At 37.6% G+C, this 18,870-nt stretch overlaps 1 protein-coding gene across 1 annotated transcript in view; it reads right to left on the reverse strand.

Annotated features, from left to right (window-relative positions):
• LOC148942860 (protein asteroid-like) overlaps window positions 1-18,431 on the reverse strand; it is a 49,309-nt gene extending 30,878 nt beyond the window's left edge. Inside the window, exon 1 of the mRNA XM_089102810.1 lies at window positions 18,412-18,431. The gene's annotated coding sequence lies outside the window, so the exon portion shown is untranslated. The remainder of the gene's footprint in view (window positions 1-18,411) is intronic.
• Window positions 18,432-18,870: the final 439 nt, after the last annotated feature.

Below are 18,870 nucleotides of genomic sequence, written 5' to 3' on the forward strand. Positions count from 1 at the left end.
TTTACAAATGTACTTGCCTACAGTGGATTTAAAACTATTTTGTACCAATAATGGATGGAATTCACAGAATGCCGTAATTGCTGCCTTTGGCACCAATTAAGATCCAAATTAGTACTTTGAACTTGCACCGTTGGTGTTTGAATTCATTAAACGTAATCAATAATTTGTAAACGTAATCAATAATTTATCCTTGACTTCTAGTCCAGGCTCAGTAGGAACTTCTCATATAAGTAGTTAAGGCCGACCATAAATTAGGACGCTACCATAGTTATTAGTCACTCTATAGACTTACCCCTTACCTCCTCTAGGGACCATATGGTATCAACTTCACCATAATATTTATTATTCATTATTCAGGAAAGGTCTGATTCATATGAAAAAACTCATACCAAAAAATTCATACAAAACGAAAACAAATCGTGTCTCGGCTTTCCGCCAAAACAGGTAATTAACCTTCTTCTAAAGAACGCCAACGAACAACAATCCAAGAAAATATCACAAAGTGAAAATAACAAAAAAGAAAAGTGATAAGAAAATCATCACATCCCCGCCCTCTTCCGTATTGTTTCATGAGCTCTTGCTTCGAAGTCTCATTTATGACAAGGAAAGAGGTAGGACCACTTTGACCACTATTTAATAGGGAGGAGCCACTTTAGCTTAACTCTATGACACACGTTTAACTGTAGATTGACCCCGTCTGAACCGAACTGGATGGCAATTGCTAAAATCCTTTCAGTAGCTTTTGAGTTTTTAAATAAACCAGATTGAAAGTATTCCAGCAAAATACGATTGGCCACTTCCTTATCAGATTTGTGAAGACCATTGAATTTATGACCAGGTGAATTTATATGTGCTAGCCTACTAGTCTTTACTAGTCTTCAGAACAAAGAGAAGCATTTTTCATACCAAAAGATTCTAAAATGCCATATTCATGAGGATTTTGTTCATCATACTAATTACAGTTTCCATTTTATGTGCTCATTTCCAGATATTGCAGATTCTAGACTTTGAACTCAAACAGGAAATTAGTTTTTTACAAATGTACTTGCCTACAGTGGATTTAAAACTATTTTGTACCAATAATGGATGGAATTCACAGAATGCCGTAATTGCTGCCTTTGGCACCAATTAAGATCCAAATTAGTACTTTGAACTTGCACCGTTGGTGTTTGAATTCATTAAACGTAATCAATAATTTGTAAACGTAATCAATAATTTATCCTTGACTTCTAGTCCAGGCTCAGTAGGAACTTCTCATATAAGTAGTTAAGGCCGACCATAAATTAGGACGCTACCATAGTTATTAGTCACTCTATAGACTTACCCCTTACCTCCTCTAGGGACCATATGGTATCAACTTCACCATAATATTTATTATTCATTATTCAGGAAAGGTCTGATTCATATGAAAAAACTCATACCAAAAAATTCATACAAAACGAAAACAAATCGTGTCTCGGCTTTCCGCCAAAACAGGTAATTAACCTTCTTCTAAAGAACGCCAACGAACAACAATCCAAGAAAATATCACAAAGTGAAAATAACAAAAAAGAAAAGTGATAAGAAAATCATCACATCCCCGCCCTCTTCCGTATTGTTTCATGAGCTCTTGCTTCGAAGTCTCATTTATGACAAGGAAAGAGGTAAGACCACTTTGACCACTATTTAATAGGGAGGAGCCACTTTAGCTTAACTCTATGACACACGTTTAACTGTAGATTGACCCCGTCTGAACCGAACTGGATGGCAATTGCTAAAATCCTTTCAGTAGCTTTTGAGTTTTTAAATAAACCAGATTGAAAGTATTCCAGCAAAATACGATTGGCCACTTCCTTATCAGATTTGTGAAGACCATCTTGTCTGATGTGACACTCCATCATTGAGCACTCAAAGAAAAATTGCAAGGACACGACGATTTGGGGAGTTGATGATTGAAAATCCTTTCTAATATTCCATGCTCATCCCATGCGAATTTCGTGCCACATGGATCTGTCATTTCAAACACTACCCGTTCTACGTAGAACTGCAGTGTGCCGTCTGTTATTTTCAACGGGTTTACTTTTTCGTAGGTGAACCGATAAAGGTGCTCCAGCAGATCTATATTCTCTGTGACTACGATTCATCCCGGATCCTTTTTATGAAAAATTTATATACAATATTTACAAAACGAGGAGGGGTTACCTATTCCAGATATTTTGACAGGGAGTCAGCCTTTGTGTTTGTAACCCCTGGTCGGATACAAACGGTGAAATCATATACCTGTAGGGCAAGAATCTACCGAGCTAATTTTTCGTTCTGGGTTGACATCACGTGAAGCCACCTTAATCGATCATGGTCGGTTTCGACGAGAAAATGCCAACCCAACAGAAAGTAATGAAACTTGGAAATCACCCATTTTATCGTCAGCACCACCTTCTCAATCGTAGAGGGTATTGTCTCTCAGATTTCGTTTCTCCTGCCAAAGACACTGATAGGATTTTCATCCCAATCTGCTCACTGGGTCAGGACTGCCCTCAGTCCTTTGCCGCTCGCGACCATTTGTAGCATAAAGGGTTCGCTATAGTTTGGGGTTTTCAAAACCAGAGCTGAACGCAACGCCTCCTTCTGGGACTCGAACGCAAGCTCTGCATTAGGAATCTTTTCGATAACTTCTGGGCCTTGTTGGTCGTCAGCTTGGACATCCTTTTTCCGAGAAGGACCTTGGATAATTGACAATCCCCTGGATCTTGCTCGTCGATGCCTTAACGACTCCCCCTCCAGCTTTATTTTCCAAGAACTCCGCTTCGGTATCGGTGAACCTTTACTTCCTTGGATTTGCTGCCAGCCCTGGTGACCGCAATCTCTGTAGCACCATTTTGATGTGTCGCAGGTTATCCTCAAAAGTATCGCAGAAGATGACAATATCATCAATGTAGCAGCTACAGAACTTCAAACCTCTGAGAACAGGATCCATAAGCTTCTGTAATCGTTCACTTGCTCCTTGAATCCCAAATGGTATTACGAGAAATTTTTATAGACCTTTTGGCGTCAAAAATACTGTCAACATACAGCCACATACAGTTTCTGTATGTGGCTTATAACTAAGGTCACTTGAAACCCGCTTTGCTACCCTCTAGAGGTCCGATCAGGTCATTCCTATTTTGTGGAAAGGAGTATCAATGATCGGGAGAGGTTTTAATGGTCCCTTCTTTATATGCCGTTTTCCGGCTGTCATCTGGCAATCATAACACAATTGGTATAAAAACTGGTTAAAAAACAGGCTAAATCTTAAAAAAGGGCATTGGAACCTTCAATTTTCAATTGAATGAGCTCCCTCCAAAATTTATTCGACCACCCTTCCCATAAAAACCTTATGTCTCAACAACGGGCAACTTGCATAACCTGCTTGCCCTGGGGCTGGAAGGGGGGTTGTCAAGCCCAGAGGCACGGTTATTTGGTCTTTGAACTATTTTGAACAAAACCGGCTTCAAAATTTTGATTGGATATGTTTGAGGAAAAAACAGTGTGGTGGGTGGCTTGTTACCCTCCAATCACTTTTGTCTCTTAAAAAGGGCACTAGAACTTTTAATTTGCAATTGAATGAGCCCCCCTCCGAAGTTTATACGACCACGCTATATGAAGTTCCCCTTGGAAAAAATAAATAAATATTAATACATTGGACTCTTATGGCTCTTTACTATAGAAGACGCTATAGCAAAACCTCTGACTTTAAACAGGTAAGTAGAACTTTCAATTTCCCTTCTAATGAACATCCAGAATTATCCAGGGGAATTAACCGGAGGGACTTTTCGGCGGGGGCGGGTCCGAGGGAGGTGTTTTCTGCAGGGGGCATCATAGAAAGCTGTTTATGGTTTCATTTAAATTTAATTTTAATATCTACGTGCTTTATATAAATTCGTCTTGACAACACAATCATAGTACTATATAACACCAAAAACGACACTTTTGGTGGCATTTTACCTGATGTTAAAATACCTCTCTTGTACACTCCCCCTCCCACTTCTCTTTGTAAATTTTTTAAACCGTCTGCTGACTAGCTGCAGAAGTGGCAGGCTACTACAACATCGCAGAGATATGTTAAATGGCCCATTTCAAAGTTGTTGATCATATCTACAAGATTTTTGTAAAGTCGTCTTGATAACACCATCGTAAAAATGTTCCCTGGAACTAAAAATGGCACTTTTTTGGTTTCACTTCTAGAGAAGAAAAGCTGGGGAGATCAAACAGGGGTACCATTTACAACCCCCTCTCGTATACTCTCCGTCCCAGTCACCAGAACAAGTATCATATATCGTGTGCTAACTAGCAGAATTAGCAGGCTACTACAACATCAAACAGTTCGTGGTGGCGAACTGTAAATAAGGAGCGACTCAGCACAACAGCGGTCCAAATTCTAAAAAACACTGTTTTGGTAACAATAGATACATTAAAACAATTGGCTTTCTTTTCCAATTATATAAGATTTATTAAGTCTAACATTACGCTTCAAAAGCTACGAGCCTGACAAAATTTTGATTTTCAAAAAAAGGTGAGGGGAAATCCCTTAAAGGTCAAGGAATCTTATTGACCATCGCACCATCAGATAACCCTACTGTAAATGTTTCAAGTCCCTATCTGCAAAAATGTAGAATTTTGTAAAAATTTTTGCCAGAAAAAAGGTGTTTATTAGATGGTTGTGTTTATATTTTATTTTTATTGTTTTGTTCTTCCCAGGAGTGATCATAACGAATCCAATAGTCCTGAATGATCGAAAGAGGTTCAGGGGTGGGGATTTTTACGCGAAAAATGTATTGTAGTTGGGGATTTCTAAAGGTGAACTTCCCAGAGGGAGATTTTGCAAAATTTATATCCGAAATTTGTTTTATTTGTCTTACTTTCTCTTTTGCGACTTAATTCTACATGTGGAGATGTTCCGGAGGAATTGTCCAGGATAAATTTTTAGCGGGGTTAATTTCTCTTGGGTAATTTTCCGAGGAAGTGGAGTCCTCGCGAGAAATTCTCCACAGGGGAATTATCATCAGAAGAAATTCTTCGTGGGAAAATTTTCCACGGGAGAAACGTTCCATTAGGGGAGGATTTCCAGGGAAATATTTACCACTAACGGGGGGGGGATCTGGCATGACTTGAAAAATGATGAGATATAAAATAAAAATAAATATTTTTTTCAGATGAAAGTATGCAAAGGAAAATTTTTCTAGCGGGATCGTTTCTGGCGGGGGGGAGAATTTGCAGTGAGGATCGAGATGTCCGGGGTTAATCTTCTCGGGGGGGGGGGGGTTATACATGAGGATCTTTCCATGGAGAAATTTTTAGCAAGGAGGGGTGGCAGATATCCCAACATTATTTGAAAAACGAACAGAAATAAAACTTAAAAAGTTTTAGAAACGACTATTAAAACACAAGAGCCGTTTAATTAGAACCAGAAGCTTTTCTAAAAGTATTTAAAATTTTAGCGTAAATGATCGGTGAGGTAGGTAAATTTCGAAAATTCGGTAGATGGATAGAACTGAATATCAGCCATGGAGTAACTACCATGGGAAATAATATACCAGAGTTGTACGGGGAACACACAACTTAAAGCACTTGTCTTGCCGGAAAAATCTCTGATCCTTCCCCCAAAAAAACCCTAACCAGGCTCTGAGTACTAACGATAAAACCGAATTAGCAAAGAACTGTTTCATTTAACTTGACAACACAACCAAACCTATTGCTTTTCCCTGGAGTTGACCACCCTTGTCGCGTTTATTATAACCATATTTAATATTATCTTTTCTATGAAACGGCAAAATAAATGTAACCCGGAGTGCATATAACCAAAATAAATGCTGATATACCCAAATCCCAAAAACATGTTATTAGCACGAATAAAGATAGATGGGAAACACATTATCTGGGGACGCAACCCTTGCCTGGGCTCCATATACTTTTAATCAGAACCTCCTCATTAGTCCAGAAACCATAAAAAGTATAAGGGCTCCATATACTTTTAATCAGAACCTCCTCATTGGTCCAGAAACTATATCCCACTTGATGTGTTTCATTTCACACTTACGTATTTCGAAGTGTTTGCATTACTAGAAATTTTAAAGTTCACTTTCTTCCTCAAAAGCCTCAAAACCCTCATAATTTCTTTCTGGTGAGTCCCTCGATTGCCAGGGGCGTCGTTTAGGGGTGGCAAGGAGGGGGGGGGGAGTTGCTCCCCCCAATAAAGTGGGGGGGGGACAAACATCCCATGCCCTTTGATTATCCAGATATGGACCCCTCTTGACCCCCCAATAAAAATGCTGGAAATTAGCCCCTGTCAATTGCTCGACAACAAATCTACTACTGACTTTCCGTTTCATACATTTTCCTGGTACTCAAAATTCACAACCTTTCGCGGGGAGGGGGGTGCCATTTGGAGTTGACTGAATTTCCTGGGAAATTGACTTGTATCCCCACCCTGCAGTCAAAAAGTTTCGAAGCAAGGATATATACGGAGTAACATATTTCAAGGAGATTAGACGGGAGGGGGGGGGGAGACATTTTCTCAAATTAAATGAGAAAAGAGGAGATACTAGAGATAACTTAACATTGTGGCTAGGTAGGGACACCTCCCCTTGCATATCTGCCTGGTAAGGTATGACTATTCTATTATGGAATCAACAGCTGGACAAAATACGATTTTCACACTAGTGTAGAGAACGAAAAATATACAACCATTCTATAAAATAATTACCAAGGTAGTCCCAATATACACTATTGACATTCTCGCACACGTGCGGCCGTAAAACTGTCAGAAATATCAATCGAGTCAGATTACAAGTATTATATTGCTAGAAAACTTTAAATGTCAGCAAAACAACTTGTTTCCCTCTAGAGTAGAAAATACATTTTTGCAAAATTCCACTCTGGTAAATTACGCAGCTTTGGTATATAGTTAAATTATTTGAGCGTTATAAAACTAAGGAACAATGACATGAAAAAGACATAATTTGATGCGTTCCTGAATAATTAGAAAAATATTGAAGACATCACAATTTTTCAAGCAATAGTTCACAAGAAGCATCTTTTTTCCTAGGAACTATCTGAATACGTCAAGTCACTGGTTGTCTAAAGCATTTGGACAGTGTAAAGTTAGAAAACAATTCTTACGTCATAATATTCAGAATAACTTTACGTAACACATTTTGAATGCAGACCCGCTTTACTTTACCCCGTTCCCCTAATGTGCAAACATATAGCCCAAATTTGTTTCTAAAGTATTATATTTTCATCTTATTTGTGATATTTCATTAGGATTAGTCAGAGAAATTGGTTCTACTTAGATGAACAACGTAACATAGGCGCTATAATATAAGTGCCTTTTTCAATAATCCCCGTAGTTGCATCTTACTTATCAGTATTGAGAACCTTTTTGAGAACCTTTTCGGAGTTTTGCCCTCCGGAAACACCCCCTATTCCCGATAGAAATTCCTCCGTATGCATGATGCTGTTTTTTTTTTCAATATTAGGCCATGACCTTCTTGGTGGTTATGAACATTTTAAGCAAGTGAACTGCATGACAAAATCTTGAATATTTATATAAAAGAAATTTACAATTTTAATAAATATATTCCAAAGCCAAACTTTTGCAATAATGGAACGTAGAGAAACTTTCCCAACAAGGGGGACGGGGGGTGGGAAAAACCTATTGATGGATGATCAACATCAAATCTGATGAAGATTTGCACCTGAGACCTTCAGTTTCAGTACGGCATGGTGCATGGTTAATCATGCGGCATGATGACACTTGGGCCCTCTTTTGGCCAGATTACAAATTTGGACCAATTGTTGGCAGAAATTTATTCTTTAATGCAGTGAGAGTGAGACTTCTCATCCTGCATAAAAGGGGAAATATAACTTATAATTTCCAGTAGAATAAGCCCTCCTGTGACCATGCTCGAAAAAAACCCTTTTTTACGAAATCCCTGTTCTAGACTTACCTGGTATGTTGAAGTTAATAATGTAATTCAGTCATCCAAACTCCCCCCTCTAAATTACGAAATTTTTGTTTTTTAATAACTTAGCTTTTAAGAAATCTTTGAAAAGAGAAACAAAATCAAACACTTCCCATACCAACTGCAATAAAAGATGAGGGTACTGGTGCATTATATGGGCACTTCTGAAAAGTCAAGTTTGGTTAATGCTAATGAAATAAAATAGAATAGCATATATTAAATACGGGTACTTGTGCGTAATACGGACACTTTTATATATTGTACAAGGAAACCAGTCGCAAAAACCTATCAAACAGGCTTTTCTCAAGAGACGGCTATACATAAATGACTGCAAAGCTGTTGTTTTTCAATGAATTGCAATATTTAAACAATTGTTTTTAGGGGTTTAAGAGGGGAAAAGGTAGAGGGGAAGGGGGGAACCTAGGTAAGGTTACGTATTCAATATATGCTATGCTTTTCCCCCCACCCCCAAATGTGCAAATAAATAGCCTAAATTTGTTTATAAACTATAATATATTCATAGGGAGACCAGATTTTCTCAGACCCAGTGCGGGACATACCAAAATTTGAAGAGCGCTAGAAGGAGTAGGAAGTGTGTGTGGTTTCATAAAAACACTCAAAAATGTTTCTTAAACTTTTATCGTCATATGTCATTATATTTTTATTATAATCATATTTGGCTGATGAATGCACCTTTTTTAGAAATACAACATTGTTTTCGATTTCCTTCTTAAACTCATCACACGGTTTCTTTCCGTTAAACTTGACAAACACAAGATTTTAGTGTGTCCAGTTCCAATTGTGATTTTTACATTCCTTTGTGTCTTTTTTAATGTGATTTTACATTCCAATTGCCTATAACATTCCTTTGTGTCAGAAAAGAACTTTGAAACCCCCCCCCCCCCACCCTAGAGTGTAAATAAATAGCCTACATTGAATTCAGAGCCATTCAAGGGCAGGGAGGGCAACCAGGGCAAGCTGCCCCAAGCATCTTGGCTAGGGGTTTACCTTATACTACAATAAATCACACTTAAAAGCAATAGGGCAAATCCTGTGTCTGCTTTTATCAAAACATTTTCATTGAGATTAAAACATTTTTCTGAATATATGGGGAAAAAATATTAAACTTATTAAAGTAATTCTATTTTTTTTAATCTAAAAATGTTTTAATCTTTTTGAATCTTTTTACAAAAAGCAGGACATTTTGCGGGACGTTTTCGAATGCAGGGCGAGGTTTCGGAATCCGGGACTGTCCCGCACAATGCGGGACGTCTGGTCACCCTGACGGTGACTATTGAGTATAATATTCAATAGGATGAATATTATATTCATCCTATTTTATTTTATTTTATCAGCACTAATCGAACTTGACCTTTTATAAGTGTCCGTATAATGCACCAGTACCAAGGTGAGTAATCAAAGATGATCGTAAGTTTAGTTATCATGCATAAGTACCACGACGAATTCCGGGAAAATACCAACAATCTTCAGGCTCTATGCAATTCCCAACTTTAAACTAACTTGCGAATTCACTTGTAGGCGCATGAGTCAAGCTTGGGCACGCTGGATAATTACAAATAGTGAACACCATTATATCGTCTCTATCTCCTTTTAGTATGATATTGAATGATCAACCATTGCACATACAATATGCTGAATAAATACTAGGCTACATGGGAAAACAAATTGACAACAGACGCGTCATTCAACAAATCAGGACTACTTTATTTATTTTTAAGGTCTTTTTCGCGAGATGGAAAGGAAAGTCGGCTTCGCTTTCCGTAGTAGTTAAGACAAGAATTAGCTAGAATAGGAAGGCGAATCCGCTTGCTAGTGGAAAGTACTTCTGGCAAGTGGTTGTTGGCACTGGATTCAAATTTTTAAGATAATGACTTGAATAAAACTTTCAATTTTGACTTTTTTCTTCATCTTATTGTCAATCAAACAGTTCCTGGTAAAGAACTGTAAGTACCCGGCTCATTGGTAACCGAAACTCTAAAAAACGGAATTTTGATACCAATAGATACATCAAAAGAATCAGATTTTAATGATGATTACAAATATATAAGTTTCATCAAGTTTAGTTTTACCCATCAAAAGTTGAGCGCCTGAGAAAATTTGGCTGATTTTAGAAAAAAAGGAGGAAAGACCCCCTAAAAACTGTAAAATATTAATGAAGAGTACACCATCACATTCAGCGTACCAGATAACCCTACTGTAGATGTTTCAAGCACTTACTTAAAAAAAATGTGTAATTTTTAATTATTTGCCAGAAGAAAGATCAAAGATTCGCTTTTTTTTGTTTTTTGTTTTTTTTTTCCATGGAAGATCGTATCGAGCCAGTGGTCCTAGAATATCATGGAAGGATTCATCGGAACGGAAATTAAAAGTTCTAGTGCCCTTTTTAAGTGACAAAAAAATGGAGGGCAACTAGGCCCCCTTCCACGCTCATTTTTTCCCAAAGTCACCCGATGAAAATTTTGAGATAGCCATTTTGTTTACCATGGTCGAAAATATGATAACTATGTCTTTTAGGATGACTTAATCCCCCGAAGTCCCCGGGGGGAGGTCTGAAAGTTATGAACTTTACCCAATGTTAACATATAGTATTGGTTATTGGGGAAGTATACAGACGTTTTCAGGGGGGATTTTTTCTGGTAGGGGGGGGCGGGGTCGGGGGTTATATGGCAGGATCTTTCCATGAAGGAAGTTTTCATGGGAGAAGAGACATTTCTATGAAGGGGGTGAAGGATTTCCCAGCATTATTAAAGAAAGAGATCAGAAATTAAATAAAAAAAAACAAGTTTTTCAACTGAAAGTAAGGAGCAACACCAAAACTTAAAACGAACAGAAAATATTACGCATATGATTGGGTTCGCCCCCTAGTCAATACCTCGCTCTTTAAGCCAAAGATTTTTTTTGTACTTTCATAAGAGCTATTTATTCTAATTAATGGCTTTTGTGATAAAGGGGTCATTTTTAAAGAATTGGAACAAAACTCGAACTTTAGCTTAAAGAGCAAGGTATTGACTAGGGGGCGAACCCCTCAATATACGTATTTAAAATCTATGAATATATAAGTTCGTTACGTAAGTTAATTCGTAAGTTACGTATATTTATTACTAATAAAAACGTTCGTAAATAAAATTAAACAAGTGTCGAGAAATCCATTTAACCAAAATAAAAGTAAAATTAATATGCAAATTTTGTTTTAATTATTCATGTATGGTGAGCCAAAATCAAAACCTGCTTTAATTCAAAAACGTTCAAAAATTAAATACAAAAAACAAGTTTTTTTAACTGAAAGTAAGGAACGACGTTAAAACTTAAAACAAACAGAAATTATTCTGTATATGAAAGGGGCTGTCCCCTCCTCAACGCCTCGCTCTTTACGCTAAAGTTTGACTTTCTCACAACTCGATTTTTTTTAAATAATAAAAAACTTTAGCGTAAAGAGTGAGGCGTTGAGGAGGGGACAGCCCCTTTCATATAAGGAATAATTTCTGTTCGTTTTAAGTTTTAACATCGTTCCTTACTTTCAGTTAAAAAAAAACTTTTTTTTAATTACTTTAAGAAATGAATAGCATTTTGAAAAATCTCACAAAATGATGGCATCAACTAAAACAAAAAGAAAACAAGGACATTGTCCAATCAACAGTTGAGTCCCATTATTAACGCTGGTTTATGCATAAAAACTGATTATGAAAACGGAAGCGCGGTCAATCGTTAAATAGCTTACTTTTCAATTCATTATTTGCGACTAGCCGCTATAATCTTCACTAGTCTGTCTTGCAAGCGAGCTTCTTTTTCCCGAACACTTTCTAATATTTTTTTTTTTTTTTTGCAACTCGCTCTTTTAGTTGCTAAGACACGGCCTGTCGCGAATCCTCTAATTAAAAATATTAATTAAATAATAAAACCCCTTTAATTAAAGTCGGACCAATCTACACGCATACGGTGGTATATCCATGGACATACAAAAACAACCAAATAGCGTCAAGTTAGGTACGGAGAAAACATCGATGGCGAGGGTGCGTTTCTATCTACCATAAATCATTGAGTTAAATCTAGCCTTGGCCCTCGTGTTGTCAAGTTTTGAGCGCGAAAACCCCCCTTATCAACCACATTTCAAAATAATAAGACAGAGTCAGAGGAGGCGATAACAGGAAGGGGGTTTAAACATATTGGGGCATGGGTATGCACAAGTTTGGCCACAATGTTGTCGTATTGCGCTTGAAAATTTCAGAATTAACGAGAACCAAGCACAATCATGTTATTGTATTCACAGTCATTTCTAGTTTAACTGCATCCCCATCTCCACCCCCAATTGACTAGATATTGCCCGTGGTAATATGATAAAAAATATTTGTTGGATTTTGCTGATTTGCATCGCCTTGTGTGCTTATTCCTCACCGACAGTTGGTTCATAAAGCCAAACAATGTCAATTTCTTCCTAAATTAAAAAGAAAGGAAAAGAAGTAAACTTTTTATAGAACCCAGAGTTATATCCAGGCATTCAGGGTGGAAGGAGAGGCTGGCAGGGGTTTAGTTTGCTATGGGACGGGGAGAGAGGCAACCGACCCCTTCAGACCCCAGTTTGCCCCCTCCCAGCTGAAATTTAGTCTCTGCAAAAAATATTGTCAAAACTAAGACAAGCCTGTATAATTCATGTATCCAGAGAAACATTTCAGTTTTTTTAGTATATCTGCCTTTATGGTAATATATGACTCATTTTTCAGTTTTCACTGTCATTTTCACAAATCCCCCTGAGTCTCTGGGGAAGGGGCTGGGGAAAGTTATGCAATTGGCGCATTGCTCAGATAAAGTATTGTTATTAGGAAATATACGAGATTTCTGGGGGATGGAGGATTGTCTGCTCAGGGATTCCCTGGGAGAAAATATACCGTGGGGAGAGAAGTTTCCCGGGGACATTTTAAACGGGGGAGGGAAAGGGATTTCCTGGGATGATTTGAAAACGGTCAGCAATCAAACAAAAGAATAACAAATTTCCTGGACTGAAAGTAAGGAGTAACATTAAAGCTTTAAACGAATAGAAATTGTATCTCACATGAGAGGGGCGACTCTTTCCTCAACCCTCGCTCTTTACGCTAAAGTCTTGGAAGCTCATTAAAAATACTTCTCATCTGAATTCAACTATCCTTGTGTTTGAGCAGTCTTTCTTATTGAGTTGTGATAAAAAAATCCAGCATAAATGTGACAGTTGAGGAAAGGGTAGTCCCCCTCAAACACGGCATAATTTTTGTTGTATTTTAATTTTAATGCTACTTCTTACTTTCAGTTGAAAAAACTTGTCTTCTGAAATTTAATATGAAGAAAGATAAATCTATACTTGTATTAACTTTGAAAACAAATTACGTTTGGCTCAAATTCAACTGCTGCTCACCTGCAGGCAATGGTTTAGGAGATAGCTTCTTGGTATTAAGAAGGTTCAGAAGTAAATTTCAGTTACTGTTCACTTAAAAGTTATTTACGGTGAACCAGGGTAATTCCGGACACTTTGACCTTTTTTTTGGATTCAAAAAATTCCTCCTGCCAGCAGACTTAAAATCTCGTCATAAAATCGGATTCGTATGAAAGTACAGCTTTCATACGAGAGCTAGAAACTTCCGAAATTCGAACTATACAGGGGGTTGGTGACCTGATTTGAAATTTCCCCATGGTATCTGGAACTAGCTACCAATAAATGGGTAATTCTGGACGAGGTCAATATCTTTGTACCTGAAGGAGTAAAAAGTCTTAGCTTTGGTTGGTGGTATAAGCACCCCAGAATCAATGTTTCTTTCAAATTTCATGCGCGTACCTTCCGAAATAGCGGAGTTATTCAGCTTTGCAGTCGTGATTTTGTTTTTCTGAAAATCAAATCTCGTTTTCCAATGTGTCAAACCATGGATTCTCACGATAATTTGATAATAAAGTGATTATACCACCACGAGCCAGCATTTAAATAGTCTTCTGAAGGACTGGGGGACCTGAAGGCCTGGGCCCTCATCTCCTGCAACTACAGAATCCATCTGCTAACTTCCTTGAAATTCGTATATTAAAAATAAGGTAAAAATAATAAAAAAGACGACTTGAAATACTGATAAAAGCAAGTTTAAAAGCAAAACACAGAGGACCTAGGTGATCACTTCTTTTTTCCATATCTTTTCTCCCTTTCCTTGTGGCATTTCACCATTTCGCGAGGCTCGCTTATAATGAAGGGTCCAGTGCCTTTCAGAGCTAGGGGCCCTCCCAAGATAAACTCTTCTGCGACGTCTGTGATGTCATCGTTCTTGGGCCAGCTAAACTCGTACGTCGCTGCTGAGTCAAGCTTTGGGAGCTTCATCCTAACGCCCCCATCATCAACAAATTCAACAATTCTGCCAAAATAAGGTGAGTCGTCGTAATACACAGCATAATAATGGTCAAGCTTCGTTTCGATCTTTTTCTTGCTAGGGTCAGGCTGATCGAGGTCATCAAGAACACACGTCTCTTCAAGAGAAATGTCATCATCGGTGTCACCGTACAGTATCTCGGACTCGCTTTTGGTTTCAGAAAAGGGAACTGGGAAAAGGGAACATTGCTAGAAACTCGAGAATCTCTAATAGAACACAGTTCCAGGAGGCAGAGGTCAAAATTCAATGAAAAGGAATTGATTGCATCACGTTTTCCCATGTCCGAAAATACCCCTCTCTGTCCGGAATTATCCTGTTTGGGGTCAGAAAATGGGTAATTCCGGACACCTAACCTACGACTAAACCGTTAGAGATAAAAATCTGCAAAAAATCAAACTAATGCCCTAATTAAAACCCTTTTGAATGGTAAAACAACAAAATCCGTAAGTTTCACTGTTCACCAACAAATGCAAAAAAACTGACACCATACGTACTTTTTCATCAAAGTTTCTCTGACCGACTCCAGTTCAAGACTGACTGTCTCCCCCACGTGCTGGCTGTTGTCAATCAGATATAGTGAGTCATAAACTAGAGTCTTGGCACTACCTCTGTGATTTTTTCAAAAGAAATTTAACGAGGGGCTAGCAAGATAAAGGGGAGTGTCCGGAATTACCCACTGCCCGGAATTACCCTGGTTCACCTTACTAGATTCTTTCTGCCTTAGGCAACACAATTAGAGACAAAATGAATGTATGGGGTTGAATTTACACATTTTTAAAACCTTAATTAGGGACTAGATTGCATTGCGGGTCTCTGGAAGTTGTAATCACCTAATACAAAAGGTAAACTTCGCTATAAGATAGAAATCATATAGACAAAAAAGAAACTCACAACGCTACTCGATTCTACAATTAACTGTACATTCTAAAAATAATATTGACTGCGGTCCCCGTACCTGCGTCCCAGTCTCCACCCTCGTACGGTAGACCTTGCCCATATACCACAGGTTGCTGGTTTTATTTTCCATTTTTTGGAGGGGGGGAGGGTGATTGTGATTAAACAGTAAAGGTCTCTGGCGACTTATAATTTAGCTAAGATGAAAGTGGACCCGTAAGTTGATGCCTTTTTTATGATCTTTCAAAATTCAATAATCGCTTCTGGGGCTCGAGGGGCCCCAAAGGTATTTCATTTTTAGGTACTTTCACAGTATATGGACATTTACAAGGCAACCAGTCATGAAAACCCTGTTTTTGACGGGTTAACGGCTATAGAGTAATACAATGATAGCGTGGTTTTTATTGCGTATACGATATTTAAACTTTTGTTTTTTGGGGTTTAGGGGGGGAGGTACCTATGTTAGGTTACGTATTTAATATATGCTTTATTTTAACCCCCCCCCACTCCCCCGAATGGGCAAATATATAGCCCGAATTTTTTTATAAAATATTATATATTCGTACTATTCCATTTAATTAGCATTAAACCAAACTTGAATTTTTAGAAATGCCCATATAATGGGAAAGTACCTATTTTTATAACCAAACAAAGAAGTTATCAACACTAGTTAAGTTATTGAAAAGTGGTTAAAAAATCGTTAATTTATATATAGGGCGTTCAAGAGTAATATATTCCAAAAATACTTATTTATAACAATTCACACCTCATTTATTAAGCAACTCAAATATAACCGTTTTCCTACCGTTTCAATTTTTTCGAATGCCGTCGACAAAAATAGCGCTGAATTTTGCGATTCGGAACTTTGCCGTCGACAATTCAGGGTATATATTTGCATAATAGAGGGGTGGGGTGGGTAAATTTCACGGTAAATTTGCAGTGGGTCATGTAATTTAACTAGGATGAAAGTGAAAACATCATTTGATGCTTTTTTTATGCTCTTTCATTATTCATATAATACCTTCGGGACCCTTTTAAGGGCTCAAAATGCAATTAGCCCGAAGAGCGATTATTAAATTACGAAAAAGCATACAAAAGGCATCAAATGACGTTTTCACTATCACCTTGGCTAAATTTATAAGGCCCACTAGAAATTTACCGAGCAAACTAGGCTACAGAAGAGGAACAAGCACAAACAAAAAATTATGCAAACGAACATGACCAGCAGTCACTCCGATATAGATCTATCTTAGGACTATATCTAACCCAGTTAGGGGAGAGGGCTGGGATACAAATGGAAGTGGGTATTACATTTGGAAAAAGCATTGGACGAACCGAAAAGTACATTTTCTTTTTAGTAATTTTGTGCCAAAATTCGGTAAAATTCTACTTTTGGCTATCTTGGAAAGGGTTAGGTTAGGAAAATAAAACTTTCAGGGATGGATCTACAGGCTAAAGTATGGGTAAAATTCTAGTTTCGCTTCTTTTGACAATCTTGGAAAGTGATTAGGTTAGGAAAATGAAACTTTCAGGGATGCGTCTACAGGCTAAATTATGTCCAAGGAAGGTATTTTGAGTACCTACATCCGCTCCTTCTCCCTCTAGAGGGTCCTGAAATTCGCCTACATGACAGGTCTATAGGCCCTACCTACTGAAATTTTGACAAAACAACGTTTACCTTAAATTTCAGTCACCGGTTTCTTTTTCTCTGGGTTTATTTCTGAAAATGCAATTCCTGTTATTTGAGTATAATTTTAAGCCATATCGATGTTTTTTTTTTCAAAATTTAGGAAATGTATTTGCATATTAAAATCTTATAAATTGGGATTCAGCAAGATTGTGAAGCCGAAAACAATTTTTTTGTATTTCATTTAAGCAGAAGATCTATCTTGCAAGGTTTCACTTTTATAACACACAATTTTTAAAGGTCCTGAAATGTCAGGACCCCTTATAGGGAGAATAACTAGAGGCGGGTACTGAAAAATACCCCCACGTAACAAACCTCAGTCTCCAGACTTCTTCCTGGAAGTGTCGTTTTCTAAACCTAACCCCTTTCCAAGATAGCCAAAAGTATCTAAAGTAAAATTTTACCCATGTTCCTAACCTAAACCCTTTCCAAGATATCCAAAAGTAGCTAAAGTAGAATTTTACCCAAAATCCCTTCCCTGATCTAACCACATTAAGATAAAAGAGCACTAGTCTATTATTCGATGGTAGGCCTACGGTTATTTATACAGCAGAAATCAGATTTGCAGGAGACTGAGATAAAAAAAAGGCTGGTGACAGTAGCCTAGTGATTATTATATTTTAAAAGAGAATTAAAGAGAATCGAGTGTTTTTTTACTTGTCTGATTTCTGTCCAATTGGCCTAAATAGGCCTAAACCATTTTATTCCTCATACAACACTGTTCCCAAACATAAAGCTCAGAAGAATGTGATAAAAATTGTGACAGTAGCCTAGCCTAGTAATTATTATATTTTATAAGAGCATTAAATAGGGAATCTAATGTTTTTTTCTATTTGTCTCATTTCTGTCTAATAGGCTAAGTAGGCCTAGCCTAGGCTAAAGTTAACTAATTTTATTCCTCATTCAACGTTGTTCCTAAAAATTATGGTTGCTATCGGGACAATTGCGTCCTAGCCCTTCTATCATGGCTTGGAGGCAATTTCGAGGATCCATTAGGGGGGGGAGGATACAGAAGAGACCATGTAAAATTTTGGTTACTTTCCCATTATGTGGACACCACGGCTAGACAGTCGAGTGAATGCAGTGATGGACTCGTAAAGCGGGTAATTCTTATCTAAATTGATCGAAGAGCGTGGTTTCTCATTGAATTTACAATATTTAAACTGTTGTTTTTTGGGGTTTAGGGGGAGAAAAGGTACCTAGGTTAGGTTACGTATTTAATATATACAATGTTTTACCCCCTACACCCCTAATGTGCAAATATGTAGCCCAAATTTGTTTATAAACTATTATATATTCATGCTCTTCTATTTTATTTCATTAGCATTAACCAAACTTGACTTTTTAGAATTGTCCACATAATGGGAAAGTACCAAATTTTGTTACTAATTTACCATTCCAACTAGGCCCGCTTCTAAGAATACAAGTCCGAATGACTGACTTCTTCTGTGCTTACCTCTTATAGTCTTAAAGTCCTTCACCTAACTTCAAAAATAATACACAAAAGTAGGCTAAATTGAACTGAGGGAGGGACTGTCTTCACCCTGACTGAGATCTACTGCAAACCTGAAACGCCTCAAGATATTTCAAATCTTGAGCTATACTGGCATAATATTCCAAGAAAACATGAGGGTAAGCCAATCAGCGCAAGCCTGCAATAAAATCATGATACTGGGTTGTTGAAGTATCTTGTATGACGTGACTAGATAGATAGTTCTTTTTATTGCTGGAAGTTTATCTGAAATTTTGGAGCTCCTTACATCAAATGCCCGAAACCACATGTCAAAAACAAATTCTGAACATTATTGGCGAAGGAAGCTGCGGTAATATGCAAAATAACGGTTCGCATTACACCCATGGACTTTGTCGGGGACTTTTCTAGAGTAAGGGTTTTCCCTCTCCCCCTAGATACGCT

This window comes from Artemia sp. Qi Xiang Cuo, chromosome 16, assembly GCF_049724085.1.
Source record: "Artemia sp. Qi Xiang Cuo chromosome 16, ASM4972408v1, whole genome shotgun sequence".
Taxonomy (NCBI): Eukaryota; Metazoa; Arthropoda; class Branchiopoda; order Anostraca; family Artemiidae; genus Artemia; species Artemia sp. Qi Xiang Cuo.